The sequence below is a fragment of the Gossypium raimondii genome, chromosome 10 (assembly GCF_025698545.1).
Source record: "Gossypium raimondii isolate GPD5lz chromosome 10, ASM2569854v1, whole genome shotgun sequence".
Classification (NCBI taxonomy): Eukaryota; Viridiplantae; Streptophyta; class Magnoliopsida; order Malvales; family Malvaceae; genus Gossypium; species Gossypium raimondii.
The window spans coordinates 45,999,116-46,013,373 of record NC_068574.1 but is presented as its reverse complement, the minus strand read 5'-3'; the positions used below and the strand labels follow the sequence as shown (position 1 = coordinate 46,013,373).

Sequence of the window (14,258 nt, the reverse complement as noted above, 5' to 3'; positions counted from 1 at the left end):
TTATTAATTTAGCCATTTTTATTTTATTTTTTTTCTTTTTAGTTTAATTTTTACATACTAATTGTTTTTTATTTGCTTCTGGCAGGTTCCTTTAGTTTATGACTAAAAGAAACCTGTCGCAACCATTACTGTTTAATAGTGAAATTGAAAGTACAACTCATAGAAACCATAGAGAAGCAAGGCAGAGTCAAGAAAATTTAGTAGACGAGCAAGAGGACATTGTTATTATTGAGGAGATGGGTGATAAACATAATAATTAGCCATCTCCTACAGTTGTTGCAGATCCAGATCCTGTTCCTCGTACTATGCTCGATTATGCCAAGCCCACTCTAACTGGGGCTAAATCGAGTATTGTGAGACCCACCATTGCTGTAAATAATTTTGAACTGAAGTCAAACACTATTCAGATGATACATTAGTTTGTTCAGTTCGATGGTTTGCAAGACAAAGATCCAAATACTTATTTGGCCAATTTCTTGGAAATCTGCGATACTTTCAAGATTAATGGCTCCACTAACGACGCTATTCGTTTACGATTATTCCTTTTCTCATTATGGAGTAAAGAAAAATAGTGGTTGAAATCTTTACCATGAGGTTCCATTACCAAATGGGCTCAAATGACCAAGAAGTTCATTCTAAAGTACTTCCCACTGGCTAAGACAGCCAAGTTGAGGATTGATATCTCTTTCTTCATGCAAATCGATTTAGAAACATTATATGATGTATGAGAGAGGTATAAGGACTTATTGAGACTGTGCCCTCACAATGGGTTACCTTTATGGTTACAGGTTTAAACCTTCAACAACGGTTTAAATCCCTCAACTAGACAGTTGATTGACGTAGTAGCCAGTGGTACTTTGAACAATAAAACACCCGAAGTGGCTTATGAATTTATTGAGGAGAGGACACTAAATAATTATCAGTGGCAAGTTATGAAGACGAAGCTGATGAAAGAAGCCAGTGTTTTTAATTTAGATGTAATCACCATGTTATGAAACTAGGTAGAAATATTAAATAAAAATTGATGGTTTATATCTTTTTACACAGGTAAATTTGATGATGCAATGTGATGCAAATGGAGGTGGAATAAATAGTCCAGAATATTTACCCTTCGGCCCTAGCACGAAGAATGAACATATCAATTATATGGGTAATAATTATAGAACTCAAAATAACCATTATAGTACTAACCATAATGCATTTTGGAGAAACCACCCAAATTTCTCAAGGGGAGGTTAAGGAAACTAAAGATCACAACCCCTTTTTGGGCTTTCAACAACCTTATCAGTAGGAGAAGAAGTTGAACCTTGAAGAGATGTTAGAAAAATTTATTTCGTTGTCCAAAACTTGTTTTCAAAACGCCGAGACAACTTTGAAAAATCAACAAGCATCAATTCATGGGCTCTAAAATTAGGTTGGGCAACTTGCTAAATTGGTTTCAAAAAGGTAATAAGGTAGTTCACCTAGTAACAAGGTAATTTATATTCCCAATTGCTTTTGTTGTGCTTGACATGGATGAGGGTAGTGAGGTGCCTTTAATTTTAGGTCGCCCCTTTTTTGCCACTGCTAGGCTGTCATTGATGTGGCTGATGGTAAACTTGTGCTTAGGGTAGGTGATGAGGAGATAATTTTTAAAATTTATGATGCCATGTGATTTTTTAGAGAACAAGATGATTCCTATTATTTTATTGACTCTATTGATCATGTTATTCAAGATTCATGGCAGGAAATTGTTTATAAGGACATGTTAGAACTGTGACTTGTTCAATGAGTGGAGGTAGATGGCGATAATGTTGTGATAAGCGAGAGAAAAATTGATTTAGATTCTAATGAGTCTTCATTGAGACAGAAAAATTATGAGGACATTGAGGTAAAGAAAGAATTAAAATTAAAACCCTATTTTGAAGAACCTCCCAAATTAGAACTAAAGCAATTACCAAATCACTTAGAGTATGCATTTCTTGGAGACAATTCTACATTACTAGTGATTATTACTTCAGATTTAAAGCCAAATGAGAAAGACGAGTTATTGCAAGTGTTGAAGGAACATAAAAGAGTTATAGCCTGGAAGATTTTTGACATTAGAGGGATCAGTCCTTTTTTTTGTACCCATAAAATTTTAATGGAAGATGAGTACAAACCATGTGTGCAAGCTCAAAGAAGGTTAAATCCTAACATGAAGAAGTTGTTAAGGCTGATGTAATTAAACATCTAGATGCTGGAGTTATTTATCCTATTTCTGATAGAACTTGGGTGAGTCATGTAGAGGTTGTTCCTAAGAAAGGAAGCATGACTATTGTGGCCAATGAGAAGAACGAGTTGATTCCAATGAGAACAGTCACGGGATGAAGAGTTTGTATTGACTATAGGAAGTTGAACGACGCCACAAAGAAAAGATCATTTTTTCTCTACCATTATAGATCCAATGTTGGAGAGATTATCTGGTCACATGTATTATTGCTTCCTAAATGGACTTTCTGGCTATTTCCAAATCCCGATAGCTCCCGAGGACCAAGAAAAAATGATATTTACATGTCCATATGGTATATTTGCTTATCAAAGAATGCCTTTTGGATTGTGTAATGCTCCTGCTACTTTTCAGCGTTGCATGTTAGCCATCTTTAATGAACTTGTAGAAGAAATTATAGAGGTATTTATGGACGGCTTCTCGATATTCCGTAATTCTTTCCATCTTTTTCTTAAAAAATTAAAACGATTTTTAATAAGATGCGAAGAAACAAACTTTGTGCTTAATTGGGAAAAATGTCACTTCATGGTTCGATAAGGGATTGTGTTTGGCCATAAAATTTCTAGTAAAGGGATTGAGGTTGATAGAGCGAAAATTGAAACCATCGAGAAACTACGTCCTTCTAGTTTAGTTAAGGTTATTCGAAGCTTTGTAGGACATGTTGGGTTCTATAGAAGGTTTATCAAAGATTTTTTTTTTAAAAGCTAAGCCCTTAACTAATTTGCTAGAAAAAGATATGCCATTCGATTTTAGTCAGGAATGCCTAGAAGCATTTAATACTCTTAACGAAAAATTAATTAATGTTCCGATTGTGGTTGCACCTGATTGAAATTTACCCTTAGAACTAATGTGTGATGCAAGTGATTTTGCAGAAGGTGTTGTTCTTGGATAGCGAAGAGACAAGAATTTTTAGCCAATCTATTATGCTAGTAAGACTTTAATAGATGCACAAGAAAATTACACTACTACAGAAAAGGAATTGCTAGCTGTGGTTTTTGCATTCGATAAATTTAGACCATATTAAATATTGTCTAAAGTTATTGTTTACACTGACCATTCTGCTCTTCGCTATCTTCTAACTATATTGGATGCAAACCCTCGACTTATAAGGTGGATTTTATTATTGAAGGAGTTCAATTTGGAAATCTAAGATAAGAAGGGAGCTATAAATCTTACAGCAAATCACCTTTCAAGACTAGAGAATCCCCATCTCAATAAGCTTAATAAGAACGAGATAAATGACTCATTTCCTAAGGAAAAAATCTTAGTTATAATCAATTCTGAAATCCCTTGGTTCGCAGATATTGCGAATTACTTGGCTGCTAACATCCTACCAAAAGGGTTGATGCATCATAAAAAAAACGATTCTTTGCCGGTGTGAAAAATTATTTTTGGGATGACCCTTTTCTTTTTCGTGTATATGCAAATCAAGTAATTTGAAGGTGTGTTACCAAATCAGAAGTTCATAAAATCTTGGAACACAGCCACTCAGGACCGTCAAGAGGACATTACAGTGAGATTAGGATAGTACATAAAACACTTGAATCAGGTTTTCATTGGCCTACACTGTTTAAGGACGCTAACAGGTATGTTGCTTCTTGTGATAGATGCCAGAGAACAGGCCCCATCAACCACAGCCGTGAGCATCTCTGGTCACTGCCTCCAACCACCATTAGTTTCCTACTTTACTAGTCTTTCTTTTTATTTATTTATTTAACTTATTTAAGTATTTATTTTTTATATATATATTTTATTCTATTTTATTTATGCTATTTAATTTTTAGTATTATTATTCATTTGTAGTATTATTTTATTACTATCATTATCATTAGTTTAGTTTTATTGTTGTTCTGATTATTATTAATGATTATTATTCTTATTACCATTTTTTTACCAATGTTCTGCTTAAACTTTTACATGATGAGTACTTTTGATTTTCCCATTATTTTATTACTATGTTGATTTTATTATTATTACTATTATTATTTTTCTTTGCACTATTATTGATGTTTTGATTATTCATATTTTTACTTTTCTTTTTAATCTTGCTCATTTTATTTTCTTTTTTATTATTATTACTCAATTTTGTTTCTTTTAGGCTTGTGTTTCTGATTTTTGTTCAATGTTGATTTAATTTTTTGTTAGTTTGTTTAGCATGAATGCATTTTTTATTTAATAGGTTGTTGAATTGCCCATACTATGTACTTCGTCCATTTGCTTCTTATAATGTTAATATGTGATTATTCTATTTTTCTTGTAGGCACATAATGACAAACACATGCAGCAAATCCATGGTTGTCGTCCCCGCTTCGAAAAATCGTAAGACCTTTGGCGCGACCTCTTCTTCGGGCACTTCTACCAATGCAGACCATCCTTATCTCTGATTTTTGTAAGGTTCTCATGAGGACCTATATTAACAGCTCTGCCTGAGGCCACTCAGCTTAGGCTGATGCATTGATTGGGCCACTTTGGAGTAGGTCCAATTAGCTGATAGCGTGTGTGCCATCATTGCCACAACTCCTTGGGATCGATTTTTCTCTATTAGCGAGCCCACATATATGGAGCACCTTTGGAGTTCTATTCGACATTTACTCTATAGCAGGTGATGACTACCCATAACGAGCTGAGCACCGTTACTTTCAGACTTGGTGATATAGCACGACATATGAGTGTCCCACATTTTCGAGTGGTATTGAGACTCTACACTATCGAGTTCATGAGTGTCGAGAGCTTCCTTCGATTATATCGACATATCCATTACTTGTCATCTCTTTGTTGGATCGACCTTACGGTGAGCACGACGCCTTATGACTCGAGTCAGTTATAACCGACTTCTCTTCCTTCGGTTTTACGGTATTCATGTCATCTTGTCTCACACATTAACCGGCAGAAGAGAGAGCACTAGAGTTATTGGTACCACTGACACATATTTTCTATGGAGAATGGCCGTGGGGCATATTTTTTATTTAGCCTACTTTATCGCTCTAGCCTTTCACCATCAGACAGAGCACAATAGGAAGGGTCCTTTCTGTTTAGGCTCTTATGTGACTTCACTTACACGCCACTTTGGCCAAATGAGGATGATTGAGCGACTTCATGGAGTGGGTCCTCCTTAGTACTGATTATTTCATTCTAATCCTCAGGATGAGCATGAGGACTTCACTGATGATGTCCCCTTCCATCACAAGGATCCACCCATCATCCACCTTTGAGTCACTGTCCTGTCTCTTTTGCTGCTACTTTTGAGGACCTCTCCGAGCGGCTCACTCGCTTCTAGCAACACTGCTTTCAGAGGTTCGATAGTATTGACACGAGATTGTAGCAGATCTATCAGCACCTCTATATATCCTCTTTAGCATCGGCGACTCACAATACCAATGCCTTTGACTATGAGGACCATTGATTTTATTTGTTTTCTTTTTGGTTTTATTTTTATTTTTATTTTTATGTTTATGTTTATTTTTAGTTATCTTTATTGTTATGTTCTTAGACTTATTTCGTTTCTTATCTTTTGAACTATATTTTTATTTTTATGCTTGTTTCTAATTGAGTTATAATCTTTTAATCGTCTTCACTATTTGTGTTTATTTTCTTATTAGTTTGCTCGGAATCATACACTACATTTAGATTTGCCTACAATTCCACTTTTCACCATTCTAGCGATTTCATCCAATATTCAGGGCAATTTCAGTTTTCTCCCTCTCTTATGATATTCTGCTTATAACTGCGATTATATATGTTTGTACATTGAGGACAATGTACATCTTAAGTGTGGGGAGGTTATTTATATAATTATTAGAAAATCCTTTAATTATGTCTTGTATTTAAGTAATTTTCTCATACTTCCGTTAGAATGAATTTTTCTCGATTTGAGAATTTTGTTGATGTGTTTTGGATTAATTTGTAGATATTTGTGTATTGATTGATTTAAACTTGAAGACATGAGAGAATCAAACATGATAAGTTATTTTTCAGAAATTAAAATTGTTTATAGGTTGTTTCCCTAAATTGAAGTATTATCTTGAAGTTTGAGATTTGGAAGTTTGACATCAAAAACTATGGTTTTTTTGTGAGATTTTGAGTCTTTAGAGCATGCATTTTTCTTGCTCATTTTATTATTGGTTATGAGTGTGTCAATTTGATTTTTTATTATACAACTTGTTTCGATTATACATGTCGAGACCACACCGTTGATTTGATATTATTAACATGATAAAGAAACTTAGGTTTTAACCCACTTATCCCATCAAAAGCTTACCTTTTTAATTAACCCGTAGTGAACCCCATTAAGTCTAACACACCATTTCTTGATTTACCCATTAATGTTAACCCATAACTCATTTTTTCGTTGAGACTTTTTCTCATTTTATTGACTCTATTTTTGTCGAGATTTGATTTGGTTAATTTCCTATCTATGCTCTTCTAGTTGATCTGTTACATTAATTCTTATTGTTCTTATAAAAAAATAAAAAAATATTGATTATTATTTAGTTCTATGTTTGTAACACCCCAAACCCAGCCTAGACGTTATGGTTGAATCCTGGACTGTTACGAAGAAGGGTTTTGAAACCAATGATACTTTGATAAAACATCCAAGTTATAAAACGTATTCATTTATATAGTTATTACTGAAACCGTTATATTTTATCCTTTAAGGTTAACCAAATCATTCCGCAATGGAAGTTTGAAAAACTGTAAAAATCAAAATCATGCTCATGTTTAGAAAAATAATATTTGTTCACATGAAACCGGTATTTTGTCGAATTGTCGCAGTTTAGAAACCATAACGCACCCAAACCAAAAATTTAATCCAAACAGTCCAGAAATTCCGGAGAGTACAAAAAAACCAAACTCTTATGAAACCCAAAAATTTAAGTAAAAACCATGAAATAATAATAGATGGAAACAGTTTCCCACCAAGTGCTCACCGCTAAGCCTCTGTTGTACTGACCCACTTATGTTTGTGGATTACCTGAACAGAACAGACAAACAGACGTAAGTTTACGTAAACTCAGTGTGTAACCCATCAGAGATAGACAAGCAACATATATAGAGTTTCATATACAGTCAGATACAGATCCGGACCTAAGTCCATCACATAAACAGATATCAAAATCAGATGTATAGAACAGATAAACAGAATCCTACCATCATCCTCTACACACGATCTCCGTCCATCCCATCACACCATGTGGGGATATGAACACCCACCCATCCCTACACACCATATAGTATCGATGCGACGAATATCAGATAATATGCAGACAAGCTGCCAGAATATAGGCGAAGAGTCGCCAAACAGATCACTTCCTCCACATATGCAATTCCCACCCAAACACAGATTCAAAATATAGATGCAGAAATATCAAATTTAACATGCTTAACATACTCATATACATACCAGTATCCTACTCAGATTAGTTTATCAGAATATCAAATCACATGAAATAGGGTTTGGTTAGCCCCTACCAACCCTACGGTAGGCCCACAGTCGATCAGAACGACCAGGGCGACCCTAGAGAAATTTTCAAAATTCTGGGCCTACATGTCCGTATGGCTTGCTCGTACGGGCCCACACGCCCAGATTGGCCTTGCCCTTGTGGCTCATACGGCTTGGCCCAAAATCCACATGCCCGTATGGCCCACACGGCCACACTTACACTGACTCACGATCGTGTCTTAAGCACGGCCTCATCTTCGTCAGACACACAGCTGTGTCTCACACAGGGCCAACCACACGGCCGGCTTCGATAGTGCCCCTTTTCTACTTTCGCTGAACCTCAATTTTTCGTGTTTAGGGAACATTCCTAGTTCATTTTTACAGTATAATCAATCCCGAGACCATCATAACCTTTGAGAAAAACCACCACTAACATGGATTAGACCGTCGGAGTGAATTTCCTACTTCACAATCTTCTCCAACCGATTAGAGAACCCGTAAATCGTAGCAACAATGATTGAATGAGGGATTCACAGATAGAATGAAAGGAAAATGAAAAGAAGTTTACCGATAAGGGAAAAATGTCAAAAGAGGGAAAAAGAGAAGAAAATCGATGTCAGAAAATTTTGGAAAGAAAATAAAATAAGATTTGAAATCCCTAATATCTCAACTTCCCATTATCCCACAAACTACCCCACCACCTCAGAATTTTACTTTTATCCAACCTCTACCTCACTACCGAAACAAAAATATCATCCATGCTTACACAGGGAATCGAACACGGGACCTCCAGCAAACTAAATACTTACCACTCAAACCAACAGACTCATTCTGATATAAGTTTACTGAAGATAAAATATAACCCAACCTACCAAAAATAAGACTAGGCAAAAAAATAACAAATGTGAGACTTCAACCCAAGACCTCACACACACACCCAAAACACTTAGCCACTGAAATAGATACACACTTATGTTGGATTTCACAAAAACAGACTTAAATTGTTCAGGGCGTTACAACTCTATCCCCTTAAAGAAATTTTGGCCTCAAAATTTATGTAATCCGAAAAGATGAGGATACTGCTGACACATTGAGTCCTCAGGTTCCTATGTGACTTCCTCCGTGCCATGATTCTGCCACAGAACCTTAACCAATGGTATGGACATCCTTCCTAAAATCTTAATATCTTGATCCAAAATCTGAACCTACTCGTCCTCAAAAGTCAAGTCAAGTCTAACTTCGATCTCCTCAACAGAGACAATGTGAGATGGATCAGACCAGTACCCCCTTAACATCGAGACGTGAAATACATCATAGATATGGTCTAACTCTGAAGGAAGCTCTAACTGATAAGTGATCGATACCACATGCTTCAAAATCCGATACGGCCCAATGAATCTAGGGCTCAACTTACCCTTATGACTGAACCTTAGAACTTTCTTCTACGGAGATACCTTAAGAAATACGAAGTCACCCACAACGTACTCAATATCCCTCCTTTTTAAATCTGCATAGGACTTCTGTCTATTAGAAGCCGCCTTCAGACGATCCCGAATCAGCCTAACCTTATCTTCAGTCTCGAAAACCAACTCAGGACACAAAATCCGTTTCTCACCCCACTCAGTCAAACATTGCAGAATACGATATTTATGACCATACAAAGCCTCATAAGGTGCCATCTGGATGCTAGACTAAAAACTGTTATTGTAGGCAAACTTAGTTAATGGTAGAAAATCCACCCATCTACCTCGAAAATAAATTATATAGCCCCGAAGCATATCCTCCAGTATTTGAATCACCTCAGATTGACCATCGGTCTGAGGATGGAACACAATACTGAAGTCTAATCTCAAACCCAGAGTCTCATACAGTTTCTTCCAAAACCGAGAAGTAAAGCGAGGATCCCTATCAGAGATTATCAAAACTAGAACCCCATGCAGTCTCACAATCTCAGAAATATAGAGGTTTGCTAACTTTTGCAAAGAATAGTCTGCCCGAACCAGAATAAAAGGGGCGGACTTGGTCAATTGATCCACGATGACCCAAATAGAATCCTTATTAGTAGGTGTCAAGGGCAAACCACTAACGAAGTCCATCGTCACTCGTTCCCATTTACATAAGAGAATTTTAACAGGTTGTAACATACCCGAAGGTAACTGATGCTCAGCCTTAACTTGTTGGCACATCAGACAATGAGCAACAAAATTTGTTACCTCCCATTTCAAACCTGAGCAGCTCAATCCATCGATGCTGTCTAAGGCTCAACTCCTTCTGAGTAAGGAGGTACTTGACGCTCTTGTGATCGGTGTAGATAATACACCTCTCTCTTTACAGATAGTGCCTCTAGATTTTTAACCCAAAAACTATGGTAGCTAACTCAAGATCATGCATCAGATAATTCCCCTCGTGTACCTTAAGTTGATGGGACGCGTAAGCCACAACCTTACCATCTTGCATCAGTATACATCCCAAACCGACATGTGACGCATCACTGTACACCACAAACTCCTTACCGAATTCAGGCTGTACCAGAATAGGAGCCTGAGTCAGAATAGACTTGAGCTTCTCGAAGCTTGATTGTTGCGCATGAGTGTAGACAAAAGAAACATTCTTGCGCAGAAGCTTAGTCAGAGGAGCTACAATCAGCGAGAACCCCTCAATAAACCGCCGATAATAACCCACAAGACCTAGAAACTTGTGGATCTCAGATATGTTTTTAGGTTATTTCCAATCAAGCACGCCCACAATCTTTCAAGGATCAACTTGGATTGCCTAGAAATGTTACCTCTCGCAACCAGAACTCACACTTGCTCAACTTAGTGTAGAGCTATTTCTTTTGAAGTATCTGAAGCACTACTCTAACATACTCATCATGTTCATCCTCAGTCTTAGAGTACACAAGAATATCGTCGATGAAGACCAGGACAAACTGATCCAGGTACGGGTAAAATACTTGGTTCATCATATCAAGAATGCAGCTGGAGCATTCGACAGAACAAAAGGCATAACTAGGAACTCATAGTGCCTATAACGAGTCCTAAAGGCTATTTTAAGAATATCAACTTCCTTAACTCTAAGCTGATGATACCCAGATCAGAGATTTATTTTTGAGAACATTGAAGCCCCTCGTAACTGATCAAACAAATCGTCGATCCTCGGAAGTGGATACATATTCTTCACAGTTAGTTTATTCAACTATCGGCAGTCGATGTACGTCCTCATGGTACCATCCATTTTCTTTACAAACAGAATCGGTGGCCCTCACAGAGACACACTAGGACAGATGAAACCACGATCTAGAAGCTCTTGAAGTTGAGCCTTAAGTTCTGTAAGCTCTTTTGGTACCATACGATAGGGAGCAATTGACATCGTAGCTATACCTGTAGGAGCTTAATGTCGAACTCAACTTCCCGATTCAGAGGTAAACCCAGTAACTCCTCAAGAAAAACATCCAAAAATTCTCTCACTATTCTGATATCCCCAACAGAAGAGTCTCCAGAATCTAAAACATTGACGTAGGCCAAATATGTCTCACACCCATTTTGAACCAATTTCTCAGCCACTAGAGCGGAGATTACATTAGACAGGAAATCTCGACACTCGCCAATCACAACCACCTCCTTATCCACTTCAGTCCTTAGAACGACCCTCTTAGTCACGCAATGCAAGCTAACTCGAAGCTCAACTAACTAGTCCATTCCCAGAATTAAGTTAAACTCCTAAACGGTAGCTCCATCAAGTTTTCCAGAAACACAACTCCTTTTACTTTTAATGGAATATTCCTATAAATTCTATTAACCCGAAAAGATTTTCCCAACAGACTCAGTACATTAATATCACCAAAAGTACACTCAACAGAAATCCCCAAGTTCTCGAAAACAGAACTAGCTACGTAGGAGTGTGTAGAACCTATATCTATCAAAGTAGTATATGGGACATAAAAAATTAAAAACGTACCTGTGATCACATCAGGAGTGTATCTTTCTTCTCGGTGTTGTGCAGCATAAACTAATGTAGGCTGCCTCACCTCAGTCTGATTAGCACCCTTACCCGATGCTCTCTAACCTTGACCAATACCATTACCACCCCTAATCGGTCTACGGCCCCTAGGTGGCTGCTGTACTGCCTTCTGAGGCTGAACTAAACTTGATCCTAAAATTTGTATCTAATCAACACGATGTGGACACTCCCTAATCTGATGCTCTAAAGACCCACATCGCAGATAATCCCCTAATCTCCTCCAACACTCGCTCGGATGGCGCCTACCACAGTCACCACAAGGCTGAATCCCAGTAGGAGCAATAAGAACTCCCACTCTAACAGGCTCATCAGGTTTGACTCATTTCTTAGGCCTTTGAAAAGAACTAGAGGGCTCCGAATCGCTCTTATTCTCCCTCTCTTTCGATCTTTGTTCTGACGCTCCATGCGCTTAACCTTTTAGGTGATCTTCGTCTTATCCACAAGAACATCGAACGTACGCTCCCTTTGCGGAGCAATCAGAATCCTTAGGCTATCTCTCAATTCATCTTCAAAATGGACACATTTCTCACACTCAGATGCCACCATGCCTCGAGCGTAGCGGCTCAATCTAAGAAATTCGGCCTCATACTCAGCCATAGACTTATCACCTTGCGTGAGATTCATGAATTCATGCCTACAAGTATCAACATAGCTCGAGCCCACATATTTTCCCTAGAAGGTAATCTTAAAATAGTTTCAGTTCAGATAATCCGGTTGAGTACCCTCTTCAACCAACAACCACCACTGATATGCCTCATCACGAAGGAAAGAGACTGCACCCTTTAATTTCTACTCAAGGGTGCATTCGATGTCATTCATAATCCTCTCAATAGCCTTGAACCAATACTTGGCCATAGTAAGGGCGACTCTAGTGACACCCTTAAACAACTCAGCTCCATTGGACCAGATTCGTTCAGTTACTGACCAACGGCCCCCAGATCCAAAATTGGGTCCAGTGACCCTTTCCAAAACTCTCAGCATGACTTGAGACAATGCATCGTCCCCAGCCAAGCGGTTGTGAGACCTAGTCTCAGTAGTACGTGAAATCGGTGTCTCACTCGTATCGAAATTTGGCATACTGCCCAAAGAGAAAGACTCAACTCGAGCCTCCTACGACGTTCACTTATCGACCCACGACCCCCAGATCCAGAATAGGGTCCAGTGACCCTCTCCAAAACTCTCAGCATGGCTTGGGACAGTGCATCGTCCCTAGTCGAGTGGCTTTAAGACCCTGTCTCAGTAGTGGGTGAAATCGGTGTCTCACTCGTATCCAAACTCAGCATACTACCCAGAGAGGAAGACACAGCTCAAGCCCTCTACGACGCACACCGCATCCACGAATACCACGACCGCGAGTTCTACGAACGCTTATCGTAATTTCAGTTTTATCTATATTATAAAATTTTATACATCATTTCCAGTGTTTATTAGTAGATATTTTACGCTCAAGTTATCAGATTTTCAAAAGTATTTCAGAGGTGTTAACTCTAACTAACTTAGTATAGTTTTAGAAAGTACTAAATACAATGTTTTCTAAATTCAGAGATACTTATAGGATCAGCGCTGGAGACTCAGTGTACCACATACTCATAAAAAATAATCTAAATTATTTGAAAAACCAGTTCTTTTCCAAAACATAATTTGAAACCCAAAATCATAGCCCGAGTTTTACAACCTGGCTCTGATACCACTAAATATAACATTCTAAACCCAGCCTAGACGTTTTGGCCAAATCTTGGAGTGCTACGAAGAAGGGTTTTGAAACCAATGATACTTTGATAAAACGTCCAAGTTATAAAAGGTATTCATTTATATATTTATTATTGAAACCGTTACATTTTATCCTTTAAGGTTAACCAAATCATTTCACAGCGGAAGTTTGAAAAACCATTAAAATAAAAACCATGCTCGTGTGAAATTGATATTTTGTCGAATCGTCGCAGTTTAGAAACCATAACTCACCCAAACAAAAAATTTAAACCAAACAGTCCAAAAAGTCTAGAGAGTACAAAAAAACAAAACTTTCACGAAAGCCATAAATTTAAGTAAAAACCAAAAATAATAAAAAATGGAAATTGTTTCCCATTGAGAGGTCACCGCTGAGCCTCCGTCACATTAACTCATCTATGTGTGTGGATTACCTGAACAGAACAGACAAACAGATGTAAGTTTACGTAAACTTAATATGTAACCTATCAAAGATAGACATGCAAAATATATTGAGTTTCATATACAGTCAGATACAGATCCAAACCTTAGTCCATCACAGAAACAAATATCAGAATCAGATGTACAGAACAGATAAACAGAATCTTACCCTATCCTCTACACACCATCTCCATCCATCCCATCACACCATATAGGGTTATGAATACCCACCCATCCCTACACACCATATAGTGTCGATGCGACACATATCATATAATATGCAGACAATCTGCCAGAATATAGACAAAGAGTCACCAAACAGATCACTTCCTTCATATTTGCAATTCACACCTCAAACACAAATATAGAATATAGATGCAGAAATTTCAAAGTTAACATGCT

General features: G+C 37.5%; 1 non-coding gene across 1 annotated transcript; it reads right to left on the bottom strand.

Annotated features, from left to right (window-relative positions):
• Window positions 1-665: 665 nt before the first annotated feature.
• Window positions 666-772, bottom strand: LOC128034319 (small nucleolar RNA R71). The gene has a single exon (XR_008190448.1). It is a non-coding gene; the product is annotated as a small nucleolar RNA R71 (small nucleolar RNA).
• Between the last annotated feature and the right edge of the window lie 13,486 nt (window positions 773-14,258).